Raw genomic sequence first — 25,087 nt, forward strand, 5'->3', positions numbered from 1 at the left:
AGACTCGTACACTGGCCTAATAGCTAAGGTCTTAACTCTCACTCTGGCCTAATAGCTAAGGTCTTAGACTTGTACTCTGGCCTAATGGTTAAGGTCTTAACTCTTACTCTGGCCTAATAGCTAAGGTCTTAGACTCGTACTCTGGCCTACTGGTTAAGGTCTTAACTCTTACTCTGGCCTAATAGCTAAGGTCTTAGACTCGTGCTCTGGCCTACTGGTTAAGGTCTTAACTCTTACTATGGCCTAATATCTAAGGTCTTAGCTCTTACTCTGGCCTAATAGCTAAGGTCTTAACTCTTACTCTTGCCTGTTAGCTAAGGTATTAGACTCGTACTCTGGCCTAATGCTTAAGGTCTTAACTCTTACTCCAGCCTAATAGCTAAGGTCTTAGACTCGTACTCTGGCCTAATGGTTAAGGTCTTAACTCTTACTCTGGCCTAATAGCTAAGGTCTTAACTCTTACTCTGGCCTATAGCTAGGGTCTAAGACTGGTACTCTGGCCTACTGGTTAAGGTCTTAACTCTTGCTCTGGCCTAATAGCTAAGGTCTTAGACTCGTACTCTGGCCTAATAGCTAAGGTCTGAGACTTGTACTCTGGCCTGATAGCTAAGGTCTTAACTCTTACTCTGGCTTAATAGCTAAGGTCTTAGACTTGTACTCTGGCCTAATGGTTAAGGTCTTAACTCTTACTCTGGCCTAATAGCTAAGGTCTTAGACTCGTACTCTGGCCTACAGGTTAAGGTCTTAACTCTTACTCTGGCCTAATAGCTAAGGTCTTAACTCTTACTCTGTCCTCCTGGTTAAGGTCTTAACTCTTACTCTGGCCTAATAACTAAGGTCTTAGACTCATACTCTGGCCTAATGGTTAAGGTCTTAACTCTTACTCTGGCCTAATAGCTAAGGTCTTAACTCCTACTCTGGCCGAATAGCTAAGGTCTTAACTCTTACTCTGTCCTACTGGTTAAGGTCTTAACTCTTACTCTGGCCTACTGGTTAAGGTCTTATCTCTTACACTGGCCTAATAGCTAAGGTCTTAGACTCGTACTCTGGCCTAATGGTTAAGGTCTTAACTCTTACTCTGGCCTATTGGTTAAGGTCTTAACTCTTACTCTGGCCTAATAGCTAAGGTCTTAACTCTTACTCTAGCCTCATAGCTAAGGTCTTAGACTTGTACTCTGGCCTACTGGTTAAGGTCTTAACTCTTACTCTGGCCTAATAGCTAAGGTCTTAGACTCATACTCTGGCATAATAGCTAAGGTCTTAGACTCGTACACTGGCCTAATAGCTAAGGTCTTAACTCTTACTCTGGCCTCATAGCTAAGGTCTTAGACTCATACTCTGGCCTAATGGTTAAGGTCTTAACTCTTGGTGTGGCCTAATAGCTAAGGTCTTAGACTCGTACTCTGGCCTACTGGTTAAGGTTTTAACTCTTGGTCTGGCCTAATAGCTAGAGTCTTAGACTCGTACTCTGGCCTAATGGTTAAGGTCTTAACTCTTACTCTGGCCTAATAGCTAAGGTATTAACTCTTACTCTGGCCTAATAGTTAAGGTCTTAGACTGGTACTCTGGCCTACTGGTTAAGGTCTTAACTCTTACTCTGGCCTAATAGCTAAGGTCTTAGACTCGTACTCTGGCCTAATAGCTAAGGTCTTAGACTCATACTCTAGCCTGATAGCTAAGGTCTTAACTCTCACTCTGGCCTAATAGCTAAGGTCTTAGACTTGTACTCTGGCCTAATGGTTAAGGTCTTAACTCTTACTCTGGCCTAATAGCTAAGGTCTTAGACTCGTACTCTGGCCTACTGGTTAAGGTCTTAACTCTTACTCTGGCCTAATAGCTAAGGTCTTAGACTCGTGCTCTGGCCTACTGGTTAAGGTCTTAACTCTTACTATGGCCTAATATCTAAGGTCTTAGCTCTTACTCTGGCCTAATAGCTAAGGTCTTAACTCTTACTCTTGCCAGTTAGCTAAGGTATTAGACTCGTACTCTGGCCTAATGCTTAAGGTCTTAACTCTTACTCCGGCCTAATAGCTAAGGTCTTAGACTCGTACTCTGGCCTAATGGTTAAGGTCTTAACTCTTACTCTGGCCTAATAGCTAAGGTCTTAACTCTTACTCTGGCCTATAGCTAGGGTCTAAGACTGGTACTCTGGCCTACTGGTTAAGGTCTTAACTCTTGCTCTGGCCTAATAGCTAAGGTCTTAGACTCGTACTCTGGCCTAATAGCTAAGGTCTGAGACTTGTACTCTGGCCTGATAGCTAAGGTCTTAACTCTTACTCTGGCTTAATAGCTAAGGTCTTAGACTTGTACTCTGGCCTAATGGTTAAGGTCTTAACTCTTACTCTGGCCTAATAGCTAAGGTCTTAGACTCGTACTCTGGCCTACAGGTTAAGGTCTTAACTCTTACTCTGGCCTAATAGCTAAGGTCTTAACTCTTACTCTGTCCTCCTGGTTAAGGTCTTAACTCTTACTCTGGCCTAATAACTAAGGTCTTAGACTCATACTCTGGCCTAATGGTTAAGGTCTTAACTCTTACTCTGGCCTAATAGCTAAGGTCTTAACTCCTACTCTGGCCTCATAGCTAATGTCTTAGACTCGTACTCTGGCCTACAGGTTAAGGTCTTAACTCTTACTCTGGCCTAATAGCTAAGGTCTTAGACTCGTACTCTGGCCTAATGGTTAAGGTCTTAATTCTTACTCTGGCCTAATAGCTAAAGTCTTAGACTCGTACTATGGCCTACAGGTTAAGGTCTTAACTCTTACTCTGGCCTACTGGTTAAGGTCTTAACTCTTACTCTGGCCTATTGGTTAAGGTCTTAACTCTTACTCTGGCCTAATAGCTAAGGTCTTAGACTCGTACTCTGGCCTAATGGTTAAGGTCTTAACTCTTACTCTGGCCTACTGGTTAAGGTCTTATCTCTTACACTGGCCTAATAGCTAAGGTCTTAGACTCGTACTCTGGCCTAATGGTTAAGGTCTTAACTCTTACTCTGGCCTAATAGCTAAGGTCTTAACTCTTACTCTGGCTTAATAGCTAAGGTCTTAGACTCGTACTCTGGCCTACTGGTTAAGGTCTTAACTCTTACTCTGGCCTAATAGCTAAGGTCTTAGACTCATACTCTGGCATAATAGCTAAGGTCTTAGACTCGTACACTGGCCTAATAGCTAAGGTCTTAACTCTTACTCTGGCCTCATAGCTAAGGTCTTAGAAACATACTCTGGCCTAATGGTTAAGGTCTTACCTCTTGGTGTGGCGTAATAGCTAAGGTCTTAGACTCATACTCTGGCCTACTGGTTAAGGTTTTAACTCTTGGTCTGGCCTAATAGCTAAAGTCTTAGACTCGTACTCTGGCCTAATGGTTAAGGTCTATACTCTTACTCTGGCCTAATAGCTAAGGTCTTAACTCTTACTCTGGCCAAAATAGTTAAGGTCTTAGACTGGTACTCTGGCCTACTGGTTAAGGTCTTAACTCTTACTCTGGCCTAATAGCTAAGGTCTTAGACTCATACTCTGGCCTAATGGTTAAGGTCTTAACTCTTACTCTGGCCTAATAGCTAAGGTCTTAACTCCTACTCTGGCCGAATAGCTAAGGTCTTAACTCTTACTCTGTCCTACTGGTTAAGGTCTTAACTCTTACTCTGGCCTACTGGTTAAGGTCTTATCTCTTACACTGGCCTAATAGCTAAGGTCTTAGACTCGTACTCTGGCCTAATGGTTAAGGTCTTAACTCTTACTCTGGCCTATTGGTTAAGGTCTTAACTCTTACTCTGGCCTAATAGCTAAGGTCTTAACTCTTACTCTAGCCTCATAGCTAAGGTCTTAGACTTGTACTCTGGCCTACTGGTTAAGGTCTTAACTCTTACTCTGGCCTAATAGCTAAGGTCTTAGACTCATACTCTGGCATAATAGCTAAGGTCTTAGACTCGTACACTGGCCTAATAGCTAAGGTCTTAACTCTTACTCTGGCCTCATAGCTAAGGTCTTAGACTCATACTCTGGCCTAATGGTTAAGGTCTTAACTCTTGGTGTGGCCTAATAGCTAAGGTCTTAGACTCGTACTCTGGCCTACTGGTTAAGGTTTTAACTCTTGGTCTGGCCTAATAGCTAGAGTCTTAGACTCGTACTCTGGCCTAATGGTTAAGGTCTTAACTCTTACTCTGGCCTAATAGCTAAGGTATTAACTCTTACTCTGGCCTAATAGTTAAGGTCTTAGACTGGTACTCTGGCCTACTGGTTAAGGTCTTAACTCTTACTCTGGCCTAATAGCTAAGGTCTTAGACTCATACTCTAGCCTGATAGCTAAGGTCTTAACTCTCACTCTGGCCTAATAGCTAAGGTCTTAGACTTGTACTCTGGCCTAATGGTTAAGGTCTTAACTCTTACTCTGGCCTAATAGCTAAGGTCTTAGACTCGTACTCTGGCCTACTGGTTAAGGTCTTAACTCTTACTCTGGCCTAATAGCTAAGGTCTTAGACTCGTGCTCTGGCCTACTGGTTAAGGTCTTAACTCTTACTATGGCCTAATATCTAAGGTCTTAGCTCTTACTCTGGCCTAATAGCTAAGGTCTTAACTCTTACTCTTGCCAGTTAGCTAAGGTATTAGACTCGTACTCTGGCCTAATGCTTAAGGTCTTAACTCTTACTCCGGCCTAATAGCTAAGGTCTTAGACTCGTACTCTGGCCTAATGGTTAAGGTCTTAACTCTTACTCTGGCCTAATAGCTAAGGTCTTAACTCTTACTCTGGCCTATAGCTAGGGTCTAAGACTGGTACTCTGGCCTACTGGTTAAGGTCTTAACTCTTGCTCTGGCCTAATAGCTAAGGTCTTAGACTCGTACTCTGGCCTAATAGCTAAGGTCTGAGACTTGTACTCTGGCCTGATAGCTAAGGTCTTAACTCTTACTCTGGCTTAATAGCTAAGGTCTTAGACTTGTACTCTGGCCTAATGGTTAAGGTCTTAACTCTTACTCTGGCCTAATAGCTAAGGTCTTAGACTCGTACTCTGGCCTACAGGTTAAGGTCTTAACTCTTACTCTGGCCTAATAGCTAAGGTCTTAACTCTTACTCTGTCCTCCTGGTTAAGGTCTTAACTCTTACTCTGGCCTAATAACTAAGGTCTTAGACTCATACTCTGGCCTAATGGTTAAGGTCTTAACTCTTACTCTGGCCTAATAGCTAAGGTCTTAACTCCTACTCTGGCCTCATAGCTAATGTCTTAGACTCGTACTCTGGCCTACAGGTTAAGGTCTTAACTCTTACTCTGGCCTAATAGCTAAGGTCTTAGACTCGTACTCTGGCCTAATGGTTAAGGTCTTAATTCTTACTCTTGCCTAATAGCTAAAGTCTTAGACTCGTACTATGGCCTACAGGTTAAGGTCTTAACTCTTACTCTGGCCTACTGGTTAAGGTCTTAACTCTTACTCTGGCCTATTGGTTAAGGTCTTAACTCTTACTCTGGCCTAATAGCTAAGGTCTTAGACTCGTACTCTGGCCTAATGGTTAAGGTCTTAACTCTTACTCTGGCCTACTGGTTAAGGTCTTATCTCTTACACTGGCCTAATAGCTAAGGTCTTAGACTCGTACTCTGGCCTAATGGTTAAGGTCTTAACTCTTACTCTGGCCTAATAGCTAAGGTCTTAACTCTTACTCTGGCTTAATAGCTAAGGTCTTAGACTCGTACTCTGGCCTACTGGTTAAGGTCTTAACTCTTACTCTGGCCTAATAGCTAAGGTCTTAGACTCATACTCTGGCATAATAGCTAAGGTCTTAGACTCGTACACTGGCCTAATAGCTAAGGTCTTAACTCTCACTCTGGCCTAATAGCTAAGGTCTTAGACTTGTACTCTGGCCTAATGGTTAAGGTCTTAACTCTTACTCTGGCCTAATAGCTAAGGTCTTAGACTCGTACTCTGGCCTACTGGTTAAGGTCTTAACTCTTACTCTGGCCTAATAGCTAAGGTCTTAGACTCGTGCTCTGGCCTACTGGTTAAGGTCTTAACTCTTACTATGGCCTAATATCTAAGGTCTTAGCTCTTACTCTGGCCTAATAGCTAAGGTCTTAACTCTTACTCTTGCCTGTTAGCTAAGGTATTAGACTCGTACTCTGGCCTAATGCTTAAGGTCTTAACTCTTACTCCAGCCTAATAGCTAAGGTCTTAGACTCGTACTCTGGCCTAATGGTTAAGGTCTTAACTCTTACTCTGGCCTAATAGCTAAGGTCTTAACTCTTACTCTGGCCTATAGCTAGGGTCTAAGACTGGTACTCTGGCCTACTGGTTAAGGTCTTAACTCTTGCTCTGGCCTAATAGCTAAGGTCTTAGACTCGTACTCTGGCCTAATAGCTAAGGTCTGAGACTTGTACTCTGGCCTGATAGCTAAGGTCTTAACTCTTACTCTGGCTTAATAGCTAAGGTCTTAGACTTGTACTCTGGCCTAATGGTTAAGGTCTTAACTCTTACTCTGGCCTAATAGCTAAGGTCTTAGACTCGTACTCTGGCCTACAGGTTAAGGTCTTAACTCTTACTCTGGCCTAATAGCTAAGGTCTTAACTCTTACTCTGTCCTCCTGGTTAAGGTCTTAACTCTTACTCTGGCCTAATAACTAAGGTCTTAGACTCATACTCTGGCCTAATGGTTAAGGTCTTAACTCTTACTCTGGCCTAATAGCTAAGGTCTTAACTCCTACTCTGGCCGAATAGCTAAGGTCTTAACTCTTACTCTGTCCTACTGGTTAAGGTCTTAACTCTTACTCTGGCCTACTGGTTAAGGTCTTATCTCTTACACTGGCCTAATAGCTAAGGTCTTAGACTCGTACTCTGGCCTAATGGTTAAGGTCTTAACTCTTACTCTGGCCTATTGGTTAAGGTCTTAACTCTTACTCTGGCCTAATAGCTAAGGTCTTAACTCTTACTCTAGCCTCATAGCTAAGGTCTTAGACTTGTACTCTGGCCTACTGGTTAAGGTCTTAACTCTTACTCTGGCCTAATAGCTAAGGTCTTAGACTCATACTCTGGCATAATAGCTAAGGTCTTAGACTCGTACACTGGCCTAATAGCTAAGGTCTTAACTCTTACTCTGGCCTCATAGCTAAGGTCTTAGACTCATACTCTGGCCTAATGGTTAAGGTCTTAACTCTTGGTGTGGCCTAATAGCTAAGGTCTTAGACTCGTACTCTGGCCTACTGGTTAAGGTTTTAACTCTTGGTCTGGCCTAATAGCTAGAGTCTTAGACTCGTACTCTGGCCTAATGGTTAAGGTCTTAACTCTTACTCTGGCCTAATAGCTAAGGTATTAACTCTTACTCTGGCCTAATAGTTAAGGTCTTAGACTGGTACTCTGGCCTACTGGTTAAGGTCTTAACTCTTACTCTGGCCTAATAGCTAAGGTCTTAGACTCGTACTCTGGCCTAATAGCTAAGGTCTTAGACTCATACTCTAGCCTGATAGCTAAGGTCTTAACTCTCACTCTGGCCTAATAGCTAAGGTCTTAGACTTGTACTCTGGCCTAATGGTTAAGGTCTTAACTCTTACTCTGGCCTAATAGCTAAGGTCTTAGACTCGTACTCTGGCCTACTGGTTAAGGTCTTAACTCTTACTCTGGCCTAATAGCTAAGGTCTTAGACTCGTGCTCTGGCCTACTGGTTAAGGTCTTAACTCTTACTATGGCCTAATATCTAAGGTCTTAGCTCTTACTCTGGCCTAATAGCTAAGGTCTTAACTCTTACTCTTGCCAGTTAGCTAAGGTATTAGACTCGTACTCTGGCCTAATGCTTAAGGTCTTAACTCTTACTCCGGCCTAATAGCTAAGGTCTTAGACTCGTACTCTGGCCTAATGGTTAAGGTCTTAACTCTTACTCTGGCCTAATAGCTAAGGTCTTAACTCTTACTCTGGCCTATAGCTAGGGTCTAAGACTGGTACTCTGGCCTACTGGTTAAGGTCTTAACTCTTGCTCTGGCCTAATAGCTAAGGTCTTAGACTCGTACTCTGGCCTAATAGCTAAGGTCTGAGACTTGTACTCTGGCCTGATAGCTAAGGTCTTAACTCTTACTCTGGCTTAATAGCTAAGGTCTTAGACTTGTACTCTGGCCTAATGGTTAAGGTCTTAACTCTTACTCTGGCCTAATAGCTAAGGTCTTAGACTCGTACTCTGGCCTACAGGTTAAGGTCTTAACTCTTACTCTGGCCTAATAGCTAAGGTCTTAACTCTTACTCTGTCCTCCTGGTTAAGGTCTTAACTCTTACTCTGGCCTAATAACTAAGGTCTTAGACTCATACTCTGGCCTAATGGTTAAGGTCTTAACTCTTACTCTGGCCTAATAGCTAAGGTCTTAACTCCTACTCTGGCCTCATAGCTAATGTCTTAGACTCGTACTCTGGCCTACAGGTTAAGGTCTTAACTCTTACTCTGGCCTAATAGCTAAGGTCTTAGACTCGTACTCTGGCCTAATGGTTAAGGTCTTAATTCTTACTCTGGCCTAATAGCTAAAGTCTTAGACTCGTACTATGGCCTACAGGTTAAGGTCTTAACTCTTACTCTGGCCTACTGGTTAAGGTCTTAACTCTTACTCTGGCCTATTGGTTAAGGTCTTAACTCTTACTCTGGCCTAATAGCTAAGGTCTTAGACTCGTACTCTGGCCTAATGGTTAAGGTCTTAACTCTTACTCTGGCCTACTGGTTAAGGTCTTATCTCTTACACTGGCCTAATAGCTAAGGTCTTAGACTCGTACTCTGGCCTAATGGTTAAGGTCTTAACTCTTACTCTGGCCTAATAGCTAAGGTCTTAACTCTTACTCTGGCTTAATAGCTAAGGTCTTAGACTCGTACTCTGGCCTACTGGTTAAGGTCTTAACTCTTACTCTGGCCTAATAGCTAAGGTCTTAGACTCATACTCTGGCATAATAGCTAAGGTCTTAGACTCGTACACTGGCCTAATAGCTAAGGTCTTAACTCTTACTCTGGCCTCATAGCTAAGGTCTTAGAAACATACTCTGGCCTAATGGTTAAGGTCTTACCTCTTGGTGTGGCGTAATAGCTAAGGTCTTAGACTCATACTCTGGCCTACTGGTTAAGGTTTTAACTCTTGGTCTGGCCTAATAGCTAAAGTCTTAGACTCGTACTCTGGCCTAATGGTTAAGGTCTATACTCTTACTCTGGCCTAATAGCTAAGGTCTTAACTCTTACTCTGGCCAAAATAGTTAAGGTCTTAGACTGGTACTCTGGCCTACTGGTTAAGGTCTTAACTCTTACTCTGGCCTAATAGCTAAGGTCTTAGACTCGTACTCTGGCCTAATAGCTAAGGTCTTAGACTCGTACTCTGGCCTGATAGCTAAGGTCTTAACTCTCACTCTGGCCTAATAGCTAAGGTCTTAGACTCGTACTCTGGCCTAATAGCTAAGGTCTTAGACTCGTACTATGGCCTAATGGTTAAGGTCTTAACTCTTACTCTGGCCTAATATCTAAGGTCTTAACTCTTACTCTGGCCTAATAGCTAAGGTCTTAACTCTTACTCTGGCCTGTTAGCTAAGGTATTAGACTCGTACTCTGGCCTAATACTTAAGGTCTTAACTCTTACTCCGGCCTAATAGCTAAGGTCTTAGACTCGTACTCTGGCCTAATGGTTAAGGTCTTAACTCTTACTCTGGCCTAATAGCTAAGGTCTTAACTCTTACTCTGGCCTATAGCTAGGGTCTTAGATTGGTACTCTGGCCTACCGGTTAAGGTCTTAACTCTTCCTCTGGCCTAATAGCTAAGGTCTTAGACTCGTACTCTGGCCTAATAGCTAAGGTCTGAGACTCGTACTCTGGCCTGATAGCTAAGGTCTTAACTCTCACTCTGGCCTAATAGCTAAGGTCTTAGACTTGTACTCTGGCCTACAGGTTAAGGTCTTAACTCTTACTCTGGCCTAATAGCTAAGGTCTTAGACTCGTACTCTGGCCTACAGGTTAAGGTCTTAACTCTTACTCTGGCCTAATAGCTAAGGTCTTAGACTCGTACTCTGGCCTAATAGCTAAGGTCTTAGACTCGTACTATGGTCTACAGGTTAAGGTCTTAACTCTTACTCTGGCCTACTGGTTAAGGTCTTAACTCTTACTCTGGCCTACCGGTTAAGGTCTTAACTCTTACTCTGGCCTATTGGTTAAGGTCTTAACTCTTACTCTGGCCTAATAGCTAAGGTCTTAGACTCGTACTCTGGCCTAATAGCTAAGGTCTTAGACTCGTACTCTGGCCTAATGGTTAAGGTCTTAACTCTTACTCTGGCCTACTGGTTAAGGTCTTAACTCGTACTCTGGCCTAATAGCTAAGGTCTTAGACTCGTACTCTGGCCTAATGGTTAAGGTCTTAACTCTTACTCTGGCCTAATAGCTAAGGTCTTAACTCTTACTCTGGCCTATAGCTAGGGTCTAAGACTGGTACTCTGGCCTACTGGTTAAGGTCTTAACTCTTGCTCTGGCCTAATAGCTAAGGTCTTAGACTCGTACTCTGGCCTAATAGCTAAGGTCTGAGACTTGTACTCTGGCCTGATAGCTAAGGTCTTAACTCTTACTCTGGCTTAATAGCTAAGGTCTTAGACTTGTACTCTGGCCTAATGGTTAAGGTCTTAACTCTTACTCTGGCCTAATAGCTAAGGTCTTAGACTCGTACTCTGGCCTACAGGTTAAGGTCTTAACTCTTACTCTGGCCTAATAGCTAAGGTCTTAACTCTTACTCTGTCCTCCTGGTTAAGGTCTTAACTCTTACTCTGGCCTAATAACTAAGGTCTTAGACTCATACTCTGGCCTAATGGTTAAGGTCTTAACTCTTACTCTGGCCTAATAGCTAAGGTCTTAACTCCTACTCTGGCCGAATAGCTAAGGTCTTAACTCTTACTCTGTCCTACTGGTTAAGGTCTTAACTCTTACTCTGGCCTACTGGTTAAGGTCTTATCTCTTACACTGGCCTAATAGCTAAGGTCTTAGACTCGTACTCTGGCCTAATGGTTAAGGTCTTAACTCTTACTCTGGCCTATTGGTTAAGGTCTTAACTCTTACTCTGGCCTAATAGCTAAGGTCTTAACTCTTACTCTAGCCTCATAGCTAAGGTCTTAGACTTGTACTCTGGCCTACTGGTTAAGGTCTTAACTCTTACTCTGGCCTAATAGCTAAGGTCTTAGACTCATACTCTGGCATAATAGCTAAGGTCTTAGACTCGTACACTGGCCTAATAGCTAAGGTCTTAACTCTTACTCTGGCCTCATAGCTAAGGTCTTAGACTCATACTCTGGCCTAATGGTTAAGGTCTTAACTCTTGGTGTGGCCTAATAGCTAAGGTCTTAGACTCGTACTCTGGCCTACTGGTTAAGGTTTTAACTCTTGGTCTGGCCTAATAGCTAAAGTCTTAGACTCGTACTCTGGCCTAATGGTTAAGGTCTTAACTCTTACTCTGGCCTAATAGCTAAGGTATTAACTCTTACTCTGGCCTAATAGTTAAGGTCTTAGACTGGTACTCTGGCCTACTGGTTAAGGTCTTAACTCTTACTCTGGCCTAATAGCTAAGGTCTTAGACTCGTACTCTGGCCTAATAGCTAAGGTCTTAGACTCATACTCTAGCCTGATAGCTAAGGTCTTAACTCTCACTCTGGCCTAATAGCTAAGGTCTTAGACTTGTACTCTGGCCTAATGGTTAAGGTCTTAACTCTTACTCTGGCCTAATAGCTAAGGTCTTAGACTCGTACTCTGGCCTACTGGTTAAGGTCTTAACTCTTACTCTGGCCTAATAGCTAAGGTCTTAGACTCGTGCTCTGGCCTACTGGTTAAGGTCTTAACTCTTACTATGGCCTAATATCTAAGGTCTTAGCTCTTACTCTGGCCTAATAGCTAAGGTCTTAACTCTTACTCTTGCCAGTTAGCTAAGGTATTAGACTCGTACTCTGGCCTAATGCTTAAGGTCTTAACTCTTACTCCGGCCTAATAGATAAGGTCTTAGACTCGTACTCTGGCCTAATGGTTAAGGTCTTAACTCTTACTCTGGCCTAATAGCTAAGGTCTTAACTCTTACTCTGGCCTATAGCTAGGGTCTAAGACTGGTACTCTGGCCTACTGGTTAAGGTCTTAACTCTTGCTCTGGCCTAATAGCTAAGGTCTTAGACTCGTACTCTGGCCTAATAGCTAAGGTCTGAGACTTGTACTCTGGCCTGATAGCTAAGGTCTTAACTCTTACTCTGGCTTAATAGCTAAGGTCTTAGACTTGTACTCTGGCCTAATGGTTAAGGTCTTAACTCTTACTCTGGCCTAATAGCTAAGGTCTTAGACTCGTACTCTGGCCTACAGGTTAAGGTCTTAACTCTTACTCTGGCCTAATAGCTAAGGTCTTAACTCTTACTCTGTCCTCCTGGTTAAGGTCTTAACTCTTACTCTGGCCTAATAACTAAGGTCTTAGACTCATACTCTGGCCTAATGGTTAAGGTCTTAACTCTTACTCTGGCCTAATAGCTAAGGTCTTAACTCCTACTCTGGCTTCATAGCTAATGTCTTAGACTCGTACTCTGGCCTACAGGTTAAGGTCTTAACTCTTACTCTGGCCTAATAGCTAAGGTCTTAGACTCGTACTCTGGCCTAATGGTTAAGGTCTTAATTCTTACTCTGGCCTAATAGCTAAAGTCTTAGACTCGTACTATGGCCTACAGGTTAAGGTCTTAACTCTTACTCTGGCCTACTGGTTAAGGTCTTAACTCTTACTCTGGCCTATTGGTTAAGGTCTTAACTCTTACTCTGGCCTAATAGCTAAGGTCTTAGACTCGTACTCTGGCCTAATGGTTAAGGTCTTAACTCTTACTCTGGCCTACTGGTTAAGGTCTTATCTCTTACACTGGCCTAATAGCTAAGGTCTTAGACTCGTACTCTGGCCTAATGGTTAAGGTCTTAACTCTTACTCTGGCCTAATAGCTAAGGTCTTAACTCTTACTCTGGCTTAATAGCTAAGGTCTTAGACTCGTACTCTGGCCTACTGGTTAAGGTCTTAACTCTTACTCTGGCCTAATAGCTAAGGTCTTAGACTCATACTCTGGCATAATAGCTAAGGTCTTATACTCGTACACTGGCCTAATAGCTAAGGTCTTAACTCTTACTCTGGCCTCATAGCTAAGGTCTTAGACTCATACTCTGGCCTAATGGTTAAGGTCTTACCTCTTGGTGTGGCGTAATAGCTAAGGTCTTAGACTCATACTCTGGCCTACTGGTTAAGGTTTTAACTCTTGGTCTGGCCTAATAGCTAAAGTCTTAGACTCGTACTCTGGCCTAATGGTTAAGGTCTATACTCTTACTCTGGCCTAATAGCTAAGGTCTTAACTCTTACTCTGGCCTAAATAGTTAAGGTCTTAGACTGGTACTCTGGCCTACTAGTTAAGGTCTTAACTCTTACTCTGGCCTAATAGCTAAGGTCTTAGACTCGTACTCTGGCCTAATAGCTAAGGTCTTAGACTCGTACTCTGGCCTGATAGCTAAGGTCTTAACTCTCACTCTGGCCTAATAGCTAAGGTCTTAGACTCGTACTCTGGCCTAATAGCTAAGGTCTTAGACTCGTACTATGGCCTAATGGTTAAGGTCTTAACTCTTACTCTGGCCTAATATCTAAGGTCTTAACTCTTACTCTGGCCTAATAGCTAAGGTCTTAACTCTTACTCTGGCCTGTTAGCTAAGGTATTAGACTCGTACTCTGGCCTAATACTTAAGGTCTTAACTCTTACTCCGGCCTAATAGCTAAGGTCTTAGACTCGTACTCTGGCCTAATGGTTAAGGTCTTAACTCTTACTCTGGCCTAATAGCTAAGGTCTTAACTCTTACTCTGGCCTATAGCTAGGGTCTTAGATTGGTACTCTGGCCTACCGGTTAAGGTCTTAACTCTTCCTCTGGCCTAATAGCTAAGGTCTTAGACTCGTACTCTGGCCTAATAGCTAAGGTCTGAGACTCGTACTCTGGCCTGATAGCTAAGGTCTTAACTCTCACTCTGGCCTAATAGCTAAGGTCTTAGACTTGTACTCTGGCCTACAGGTTAAGGTCTTAACTCTTACTCTGGCCTAATAGCTAAGGTCTTAGACTCGTACTCTGGCCTACAGGTTAAGGTCTTAACTCTTACTCTGGACTAATAGCTAAGGTCTTAGACTCGTACTCTGGCCTAATAGCTAAGGTCTTAGACTCGTACTATGGTCTACAGGTTAAGGTCTTAACTCTTACTCTGGCCTACTGGTTAAGGTCTTAACTCTTACTCTGGCCTACCGGTTAAGGTCTTAACTCTTACTCTGGCCTATTGGTTAAGGTCTTAACTCTTACTCTGGCCTAATAGCTAAGGTCTTAGACTCGTACTCTGGCCTAATAGCTAAGGTCTTAGACTCGTACTCTGGCCTAATGGTTAAGGTCTTAACTCTTACTCTGGCCTACTGGTTAAGGTCTTAACTCGTACTCTGGCCTAATAGCTATGGTCTTAGACTCGTACTCTGGCCTAATGGTTAAGGTCTTAACTCTTACTCTGGCCTAATAGCTAAGGTCTTAACTCTTACTCTGGCCTAATAGCTAAGGTCTTAGACTCGTACTCTGGCCTACTGGTTAAGGTCTTAACTCTTACTCTGGCCTAATAGCTAAGGACTTAGACTCATACTCTGGCATAATAGCTAAGGTCTTAGACTCGTACACTGGCCTAATAGCTAAGGTCTTAACTCTTACTCTGGCCTCATAGCTAAGGTCTAAGACTCATACTCTGGCCTAATGGTTAAGGTCTTAACTCTTGGTGTGGCCTAATAGCTAAGGTCTTAGACTCGTACTCTGGCCTACTGGTTAAGGTTTTAACTCTTGGTCTGGCCTAATAGCTAGAGTCTTAGACTCGTACTCTGGCCTAATGGTTAAGGTCTTAACTCTTACTCTGGCCTAATAGCTAAGGTCTTAACTCTTACTCTGGCCTAATAGCTAAGGTCTTAGACTCGTACTCTGGCCTAATAGCTAAGGTCTTAGACTCGTACTCTGGCCTGATAGCTAAGGTTTTAACTCTCACTCTGGCCTAATAGCTAAGGTCTTAGACTTGTACTCGGCCTAATGGTTAAGGTCTTAACTCTTACTCTGGCCTAATAGCTAAGGTCTTAGACTCGTACTCTGGCCTACTGGTTAAGGTCTTAACTCTTACTCTGGCCTAATAGCTAAGGTCTTAGACTCATACTATGGCCTAATGGTTAAGGTCTTAACTCTTACTCTGGCCTAATAGCTAAGGTCTTAGGCTCGTACTCTGGCCTAATGGTTAAGGTCTTAACTCTTACTCTGGCCTAATAGCTAAGGTCTTAACTCTTACTCTGGCCTAATAGCTAAGGTCTTAGACTTGTACTCTGGCCTAATGGTTAAGGTCTTAACTCTTACTCTGACCTAAAGGTTAAGGTCTTAACTCTTACTCTGGCCTAATAGCTAAGGTCTTAGACTCGTACTCTGGCCTAATGGTTAAGGTCTTAACTCTTACTCTGGCCTAATAGCTAAAGTCTTAGACTTCTACTATGGCCTACAGGTTAAGGTCTTAACTCTTACTCTGGCCTACTGGTTAAGGTCTTAACTCTTACTCTGGCCTACTGGTTAAGGTCCTAACTCTTACTCTGGCCTATTGGTTAAGGTCTTAACTCTTACTCTGGCCTAATAGCTAAGGTCTTAGACTCGTACTCTGGCCTAATGGTTAAGGTCTTAACTCATACTCTGGCATAATAGCTAAGGTCTTAGACTCGTACCCTGGCCGAATAGCTAAGGTCTTAACTCTTACTCTGGCCTAATAGCTAAGGTCTTAGACTCGTACTCTGTCCTACTGGTTAAGGTCTTAACTCTTACTCTGGCCTAATAGCTAAGGTCCTAACTCTTACTCTGGCCTACTGGTTAAGGTCTTAACTCTTGGTGTGGCCTAATAGCTAAGGTCTTAGACTCGTACTCTGGCCTACTGGTTAAGGTTTTAACTCTTACTCTGGCCTAATAGCTAAGGTCTTAGACTCGTACACTGGCCTAATGGTTAAGGTCTTAACTCTTACTCTGGCCTAATAGCTAAGGTCTTAGACTCGTACTATGGCCTAATAGCTAAGGTCTTAACTCTTACTCTGGCCTACTGGTTATGGTCTCACTCGTACTCTGGCCTAATGGTTAAGGTCTTAACTCTTCTTCTGGCCTAATAGCTAAGGTCTTAACTCTTACTCTGGCCTGATAGCTAAGGTCTTAGACTCGTACTCTGGCCCAATGGTTAAGGTCTTAACTCGTACTCTAGCCTAATAGCTAAGATCTTAGACTTGTAATATGGCCTACAGGTTAAGGTCTTAACTCTTACTCTGGCATACTGGTTAAGGTCTTACCTCTTACTCTGGCCTGCTGGTTAAGGTCCTAACTCTTACTCTGGCCTATTGGTTAAGGTCTTAACTCTTACTCTGGCCTATTGGTTAAGGTCTTAACTCTTACTCTGGCCTAATAGCTAAGGTCTTAGACTCGTACTCTGGCCTAATGGTTAAGGTCTTAACTCTTACTCTGGCCTACTGGTTAAGGTCTTAACTCGTACTCTGGCCTAATAGCTAAGGTCTTAGACTCGTACTCTGGCCTAATGGTTAAGGTCTTAACTCTTACTCTGGCCTAATGGCTAAGGTCTTAACTCTTACTCTGGCCTAATAGCTAAGGTCCTAGACTCGTACTCTGGCCTACTGGTTAAGGTCTTAACTCTTATTCTGGCCTAATAGCTAAGGTCTTAGACTCATACTCTGGCATAATAGCTAAGGTCTTAGACTCGTACACTGGCCTAATAGCTAAGGTCTTAACTCTTACTCTGGCCTAATAGCTAAGGTCTTAGACTCGTACTCTGGCCTACTGGTTAAGGTCTTAACTCTTACTCTGGCCTAATAGCTAAGGTCTTAACTCTTACTCTGGCCTACTGGTTAAGGTCTTAACTCTTACTCTGGCCTACTGGTTAAGGTCTTAAATCTTACTATGGCCTAATAGCTAAGGTCTTACACTCGTACTCTGGCCTACTGGTTAAGGTCTTAACTCTTACTCTGGCCCACTGGTTAAGATCTTAACTCGTACTCTGGCCTAATAGCTAAGGTCTTAGACTCGTACTCTGGCCTGATAGCTAAGGTTTTAACTCTCACTCTGGCCTAATAGCTAAGGTCTTAGACTTGTACTCGGCCTAATGGTTAAGGTCTTAACTCTTACTCTGGCCTAATAGCTAAGGTCTTAGACTCGTACTCTGGCCTACTGGTTAAGGTCTTAACTCTTACTCTGGCCTAATAGCTAAGGTCTTAGACTCATACTATGGCCTAATGGTTAAGGTCTTAACTCTTACTCTGGCCTAATAGCTAAGGTCTTAGGCTCGTACTCTGGCCTAATGGTTAAGGTCTTAACTCTTACTCTGGCCTAATAGCTAAGGTCTTAACTCTTACTCTGGCCTAATAGCTAAGGTCTTAGACTTGTACTCTGGCCTAATGGTTAAGGTCTTAACTCTTACTCTGACCTAAAGGTTAAGGTCTTAACTCTTACTCTGGCCTAATAGCTAAGGTCTTAGACTCGTACTCTGGCCTAATGGTTAAGGTCTTAACTCTTACTCTGGCCTAATAGCTAAAGTCTTAGACTTCTACTATGGCCTACAGGTTAAGGTCTTAACTCTTACTCTGGCCTACTGGTTAAGGTCTTAACTCTTACTCTGGCCTACTGGTTAAGGTCCTAACTCTTACTCTGGCCTATTGGTTAAGGTCTTAACTCTTACTCTGGCCTAATAGCTAAGGTCTTAGACTCGTACTCTGGCCTAATGGTTAAGGTCTTAACTCATACTCTGGCATAATAGCTAAGGTCTTAGACTCGTACCCTGGCCGAATAGCTAAGGTCTTAACTCTTACTCTGGCCTAATAGCTAAGGTCTTAGACTCGTACTCTGTCCTACTGGTTAAGGTCTTAACTCTTACTCTGGCCTAATAGCTAAGGTCCTAACTCTTACTCTGGCCTACTGGTTAAGGTCTTAACTCTTGGTGTGGCCTAATAGCTAAGGTCTTAGACTCGTACTCTGGCCTACTGGTTAAGGTTTTAACTCTTACTCTGGCCTAATAGCTAAGGTCTTAGACTCGTACACTGGCCTAATGGTTAAGGTCTTAACTCTTACTCTGGCCTAATAGCTAAGGTCTTAGACTCGTACTATGGCCTAATAGCTAAGGTCTTAACTCTTACTCTGGCCTACTGGTTATGGTCTCACTCGTACTCTGGCCTAATGGTTAAGGTCTTAACTCTTACTCTGGCCTACTGATTAAGGTCTTAACTCTTACTCTGGCCTACTGGTTAAGGTCTTAACTCTTCTTCTGGCCTAATAGCTAAGGTCTTAACTCTTACTCTGGCCTGATAGCTAAGGTCTTAGACTCGTACTCTGGCCCAATGGTTAAGGTCTTAACTCTTACTCTAGCCTAATAGCTAAGATCTTAGACTTGTAATATGGCCTACAGGTTAAGGTCTTAACTCTTACTCTGGCATACTGGTTAAGGTCTTACCTCTTACTCTGGCCTGCTGGTTAAGGTCCTAACTCTTACTCTGGCCTATTGGTTAAGGTCTTAACTCTTACTCTGGCCTATTGGTTAAGGTCTTAACTCTTACTCTGGCCTAATAGCTAAGGTCTTAGACTCGTACTCTGGCCTAATGGTTAAGGTCTTAACTCTTACTCTGGCCTACTGGTTAAGGTCTTAACTCGTACTCTGGCCTAATAGCTAAGGTCTTAGACTCGTACTCTGGCCTAATGGTTAAGGTCTTAACTCTTACTCTGGCCTAATGGCTAAGGTCTTAACTCTTACTCTGGACTAATAGCTAAGGTCTTAGACTCGTACTCTGGCCTACTGGTTAAGGTCTTAACTCTTATTCTGGCCTAATAGCTAAGGTCTTAGACTCATACTCTGGCATAATAGCTAAGGTCTTAGACTCGTACACTGGCCTAATAGCTAAGGTCTTAACTCTTACTCTGGCCTAATAGCTAAGGTCTTAGACTCGTACTCTGGCCTACTGGTTAAGGTCTTAACTCTTACTCTGGCCTAATAGCTAAGGTCTTAACTCTTACTCTGGCCTACTGGTTAAGGTCTTAACTCTTACTCTGGCCTACTGGTTAAGGTCTTAAATCTTACTATGGCCTAATAGCTAAGGTCTTACACTCGTACTCTGGCCTACTGGTTAAGGTCTTAACTCTTACTCTGGCCCACTGGTTAAGATCTTAACTCTTACTCTGGCCTAATAGCTAAGGTCTTAGACTCGTACTATGGCCTACAGGTTAAGGTCTTAACTCTTACTCTGGCCCAATAGCTAAGGTCTTAGACTCGTACTATGGCCTAATCGTTAAGGTCTTAACTCTTACTCTGGCCTAATAGCTAAGGTCTTAACTCTTACTCTGGCCTACTGGTTAAGGTCTTAACTCTTACTCTGGCCTACTGGTTAAGGTCTTAACTCTTACTCTCGCCTAATAGCTAAAGTATTAACTCTTACTCTCCCCTAATAGCTAAGGTCTTAGACTCATACTCTGGCCTACTGGTTAAGGTCTTAACTCGTACTCTGGCCTAATGCTTAAGGTCTTAACTCTTACTCTGGCCTAATAGCTAAGGTCTTAACTCTTACTCTGGCCTACTGGTTAAGGTCCTAACTCTTACTCTGGCCTATTGGTTAAGGTCTTAACTCTTACTCTGGCCTAATAGCTAAGGTCTTAGACTCGTACTCTGGCCTAATGGTTAAGGTCTTAACTCATACTCTGGCATAATAGCTAAGGTCTTAGACTCGTACCCTGGCCGAATAGCTAAGGTCTTAACTCTTACTCTGGCCTAATAGCTAAGGTCTTAGACTCGTACTCTGTCCTACTGGTTAAGGTCTTAACTCTTACTCTGGCCTAATAGCTAAGGTCCTAACTCTTACTCTGGCCTACTGGTTAAGGTCTTAACTCTTGGTGTGGCCTAATAGCTAAGGTCTTAGACTCGTACTCTGGCCTACTGGTTAAGGTTTTAACTCTTACTCTGGCCTAATAGCTAAGGTCTTAGACTCGTACACTGGCCTAATGGTTAAGGTCTTAACTCTTACTCTGGCCTAATAGCTAAGGTCTTAGACTCGTACTATGGCCTAATAGCTAAGGTCTTAACTCTTACTCTGGCCTACTGGTTATGGTCTCACTCGTACTCTGGCCTAATGGTTAAGGTCTTAACTCTTCTTCTGGCCTAATAGCTAAGGTCTTAACTCTTACTCTGGCCTGATAGCTAAGGTCTTAGACTCGTACTCTGGCCCAATGGTTAAGGTCTTAACTCGTACTCTAGCCTTATAGCTAAGATCTTAGACTTGTAATATGGCCTACAGGTTAAGGTCTTAACTCTTACTCTGGCATACTGGTTAAGGTCTTACCTCTTACTCTGGCCTGCTGGTTAAGGTCCTAACTCTTACTCTGGCCTATTGGTTAAGGTCTTAACTCTTACTCTGGCCTATTGGTTAAGGTCTTAACTCTTACTCTGGCCTAATAGCTAAGGTCTTAGACTCGTACTCTGGCCTAATGGTTAAGGTCTTAACTCTTACTCTGGCCTACTGGTTAAGGTCTTAACTCGTACTCTGGCCTAATAGCTAAGGTCTTAGACTCGTACTCTGGCCTAATGGTTAAGGTCTTAACTCTTACTCTGGCCTAATGGCTAAGGTCTTAACTCTTACTCTGGCCTAATAGCTAAGGTCCTAGACTCGTACTCTGGCCTACTGGTTAAGGTCTTAACTCTTATTCTGGCCTAATAGCTAAGGTCTTAGACTCATACTCTGGCATAATAGCTAAGGTCTTAGACTCGTACACTGGCCTAATAGCTAAGGTCTTAACTCTTACTCTGGCCTAATAGCTAAGGTCTTAGACTCGTACTCTGGCCTACTGGTTAAGGTCTTAACTCTTACTCTGGCCTAATAGCTAAGGTCTTAACTCTTACTCTGGCCTACTGGTTAAGGTCTTAACTCTTACTCTGGCCTACTGGTTAAGGTCTTAAATCTTACTATGGCCTAATAGCTAAGGTCTTACACTCGTACTCTGGCCTACTGGTTAAGGTCTTAACTCTTACTCTGGCCCACTGGTTAAGATCTTAACTCGTACTCTGGCCTAATAGCTAAGGTCTTAGACTCGTACTCTGGCCTGATAGCTAAGGTTTTAACTCTCACTCTGGCCTAATAGCTAAGGTCTTAGACTTGTACTCGGCCTAATGGTTAAGGTCTTAACTCTTACTCTGGCCTAATAGCTAAGGTCTTAGACTCGTACTCTGGCCTACTGGTTAAGGTCTTAACTCTTACTCTGGCCTAATAGCTAAGGTCTTAGACTCATACTATGGCCTAATGGTTAAGGTCTTAACTCTTACTCTGGCCTAATAGCTAAGGTCTTAGGCTCGTACTCTGGCCTAATGGTTAAGGTCTTAACTCTTACTCTGGCCTAATAGCTAAGGTCTTAACTCTTACTCTGGCCTAATAGCTAAGGTCTTAGACTTGTACTCTGGCCTAATGGTTAAGGTCTTAACTCTTACTCTGACCTAAAGGTTAAGGTCTTAACTCTTACTCTGGTCTAATAGCTAAGGTCTTAGACTCGTACTCTGGCCTAATGGTTAAGGTCTTAACTCTTACTCTGGCCTAATTGCTAAAGTCTTAGACTTCTACTATGGCCTACAGGTTAAGGTCTTAACTCTTACTCTGGCCTACTGGTTAAGGTCTTAACTCTTACTCTGGCCTACTGGTTAAGGTCCTAACTCTTACTCTGGCCTATTGGTTAAGGTCTTAACTCTTACTCTGGCCTAATAGCTAAGGTCTTAGACTCGTACTCTGGCCTAATGGTTAAGGTCTTAACTCATACTCTGGCATAATGGCTAAGGTCTTAGACTCGTACCCTGGCCGAATAGCTAAGGTCTTAACTCTTACTCTGGCCTAATAGCTAAGGTCTTAGACTCGTACTCTGTCCTACTGGTTAAGGTCTTAACTCTTACTCTGGCCTAATAGCTAAGGTCCTAACTCTTACTCTGGCCTACTGGTTAAGGTCTTAACTCTTGGTGTGGCCTAATAGCTAAGGTCTTAGACTCGTACTCTGGCCTACTGGTTAAGGTTTTAACTCTTACTCTGGCCTAATAGCTAAGGTCTTAGACTCGTACACTGGCCTAATGGTTAAGGTCTTAACTCTTACTCTGGCCTAATAGCTAAGGTCTTAGACTCGTACTATGGCCTAATAGCTAAGGTCTTAACTCTTACTCTGGCCTACTGGTTATGGTCTCACTCGTACTCTGGCCTAATGGTTAAGGTCTTAACTCTTCTTCTGGCCTAATAGCTAAGGTCTTAACTCTTACTCTGGCCTGATAGCTAAGGTCTTAGACTCGTACTCTGGCCCAATGGTTAAGTTCTTAACTCTTACTCTAGCCTAATAGCTAAGATCTTAGACTTGTAATATGGCCTACAGGTTAAGGTCTTAACTCTTACTCTGGCATACTGGTTAAGGTCTTACCTCTTACTCTGGCCTGCTGGTTAAGGTCCTAACTCTTACTCTGGCCTATTGGTTAAGGTCTTAACTCTTACTCTGGCCTATTGGTTAAGGTCTTAACTCTTACTCTGGCCTAATAGCTAAGGTCTTAGACTCGTACTCTGGCCTAATGGTTAAGGTCTTAACTCTTACTCTGGCCTACTGGTTAAGGTCTTAACTCGTACTCTGGCCTAATAGCTAAGGTCTTAGACTCGTACTCTGGCCTAATGGTTAAGGTCTTAACTCTTACTCTGGCCTAATGGCTAAGGTCTTAACTCTTACTCTGGCCTAATAGCTAAGGTCCTAGACTCGTACTCTGGCCTACTGGTTAAGGTCTTAACTCTTATTCTGGCCTAATAGCTAAGGTCTTAGACTCATACTCTGACATAATAGCTAAGGTCTTAGACTCGTACACTGGCCTAATAGCTAAGGTCTTAACTCTTACTCTGGCCTAATAGCTAAGGTCTTAGACTCGTACTCTGGCCTACTGGTTAAGGTCTTAACTCTTACTCTGGCCTAATAGCTAAGGTCTTAACTCTTACTCTGGCCTACTGGTTAAGGTCTTAACTCTTACTCTGGCCTACTGGTTAAGGTCTTAAATCTTACTATGGCCTAATAGCTAAGGTCTTACACTCGTACTCTGGCCTACTGGTTAAGGTCTTAACTCTTACTCTGGCCCACTGGTTAAGATCTTAACTCTTACTCTGGCCTAATAGCTAAGGTCTTAGACTCGTACTATGGCCTACAGGTTAAGGTCTTAACTCTTACTCTGGCCCAATAGCTAAGGTCTTAGACTCGTACTATGGCCTAATGGTTAAGGTCTTAACTCTTACTCTGGCCTAATAGCTAAGGTCTTAACTCTTACTCTGGCCTACTGGTTAAGGTCTTAACTCTTACTCTGGCCTACTGGTTAAGGTCTTAACTCTTACTCTCGCCTAATAGCTAAAGTCTTAACTCTTACTCTCGCCTAATAGCTAAGGTCTTAGACTCATACTCTGGCCTACTGGTTAAGGTCTTAACTCGTACTCTGGCCTAATGCTTAAGGTCTTAACTCTTACTCTGGCCTAATAGCTAAGGTCTTAACTCTTACTCTGGCCTATAGCTAGGGTCTTAGACTGGTACTCTGGCCTACTGGTTAAGGTCTTAATTCTTGCTCTGGCCTAATAGCTAAGGTCTTAGACTCGTACTCTGGCCTAATAGCTAAGGTCTGAGACTTGTACTCTGGCCTGATAGCTAAGGTCTTAACTCTTACTCTGGCCTAATAGCTAAGGTCTTAGACTTGTACTCTGGCCTAATGGTTAAGGTCTTAACTCTTACTCTGGCCTAATAGCTAAGGTCTTAGACTCGTACTCTGGCCTACAGGTTAAGGTCTTAACTCTTACTCTGGCCTAATAGCTAAGGTCTTAACTCTTACTCTGTCCTCCTGGTTAAGGTCTTAACTCTTACTCCGGCCTAATAACTAAGGTCTTAGACTCATACTCTGGCCTAATGGTTAAGGTCTTAACTCTTACTCTGGCCTAATAGCTAAGGTCTTAACTCTTACTCTGGCCTCATAGCTAAGGTCTTAGACTCGTACTCTGGCCTACAGGTTAAGGTCTTAACTCTTACTCTGGCCTAATAGCTAAGGTCTTAGACTCGTACTCTGGCCTAATGGTTAAGGTCTTAATTCTTACTCTGGCCTAATAGCTAAAGTCTTAGACTCGTACTATGGCCTACAGGTTAAGGTCTTAACTCTTACTCTGGCCTACTGGTTAAGGTCTTAACTCTTACTCTGGCCTATTGGTTAAGGTCTTAACTCTTACTCTGGCCTAATAGCTAAGGTCTTAGACTCGTACTCTGGCCTAATGGTTAAGGTCTTATCTCTTACTCTGGCCTACTGGTTAAGGTCTTATCTCTTACACTGGCCTAATAGCTAAGGTCTTAGACTCGTACTCTGGCCTAATGGTTAAGGTCTTAACTCTTACTCTGGCCTAATAGCTAAGGTCTTAACTTCTACTCTGGCCTAATAGCTAAGGTCTTAGACTCGTACTCTGGCCTACTGGTTAAGGTCTTAACTCTTACTCTGGCCTACTGGTTAAGGTCTTAACTCTTACTCTGGCCTACCGGTTAAGGTCTTAACTCTTACTCTGGCCTATTGGTTAAGGTCTTAACTCTTACTCTGGCCTAATAGCTAAGGTCTTAGACTTGTACTCTGGCCTACTGGTTAAGGTCTTAACTCTTACTCTGGCCTACTGGTTAAGGTCTTATCTCTTACACTGGCCTAATAGCTAAGGTCTTAGACTCGTACTTTGGCCTAATGGTTAAGGTCTTAACTTTTACTCTGGCCTATTGGTTAAGGTCTTAACTCTTACTCTGGCCTAATAGCTAAGGTCTTAACTCTTACTCTGGCCTAATAGCTAAGGTCTTAGACTCGTACTCTGGCCTACTGGTTAAGGTCTTAACTCTTACTCTGGCCTAATAGCTAAGGTCTTAGACTCATACTCTGGCATAATAGCTAAGGTCTTAGACTCGTATACTGGCCTAATAGCTAAGGTCTTAACTCTTACTCTGGCCTCATAGCTAAGGTCTTAGACTCATACTCTGGCCTAATGGTTAAGGT

Source organism: Triturus cristatus, chromosome 7, assembly GCF_964204655.1.
Source record: "Triturus cristatus chromosome 7, aTriCri1.1, whole genome shotgun sequence".
NCBI classification, from domain to species: domain Eukaryota; kingdom Metazoa; phylum Chordata; class Amphibia; order Caudata; family Salamandridae; genus Triturus; species Triturus cristatus.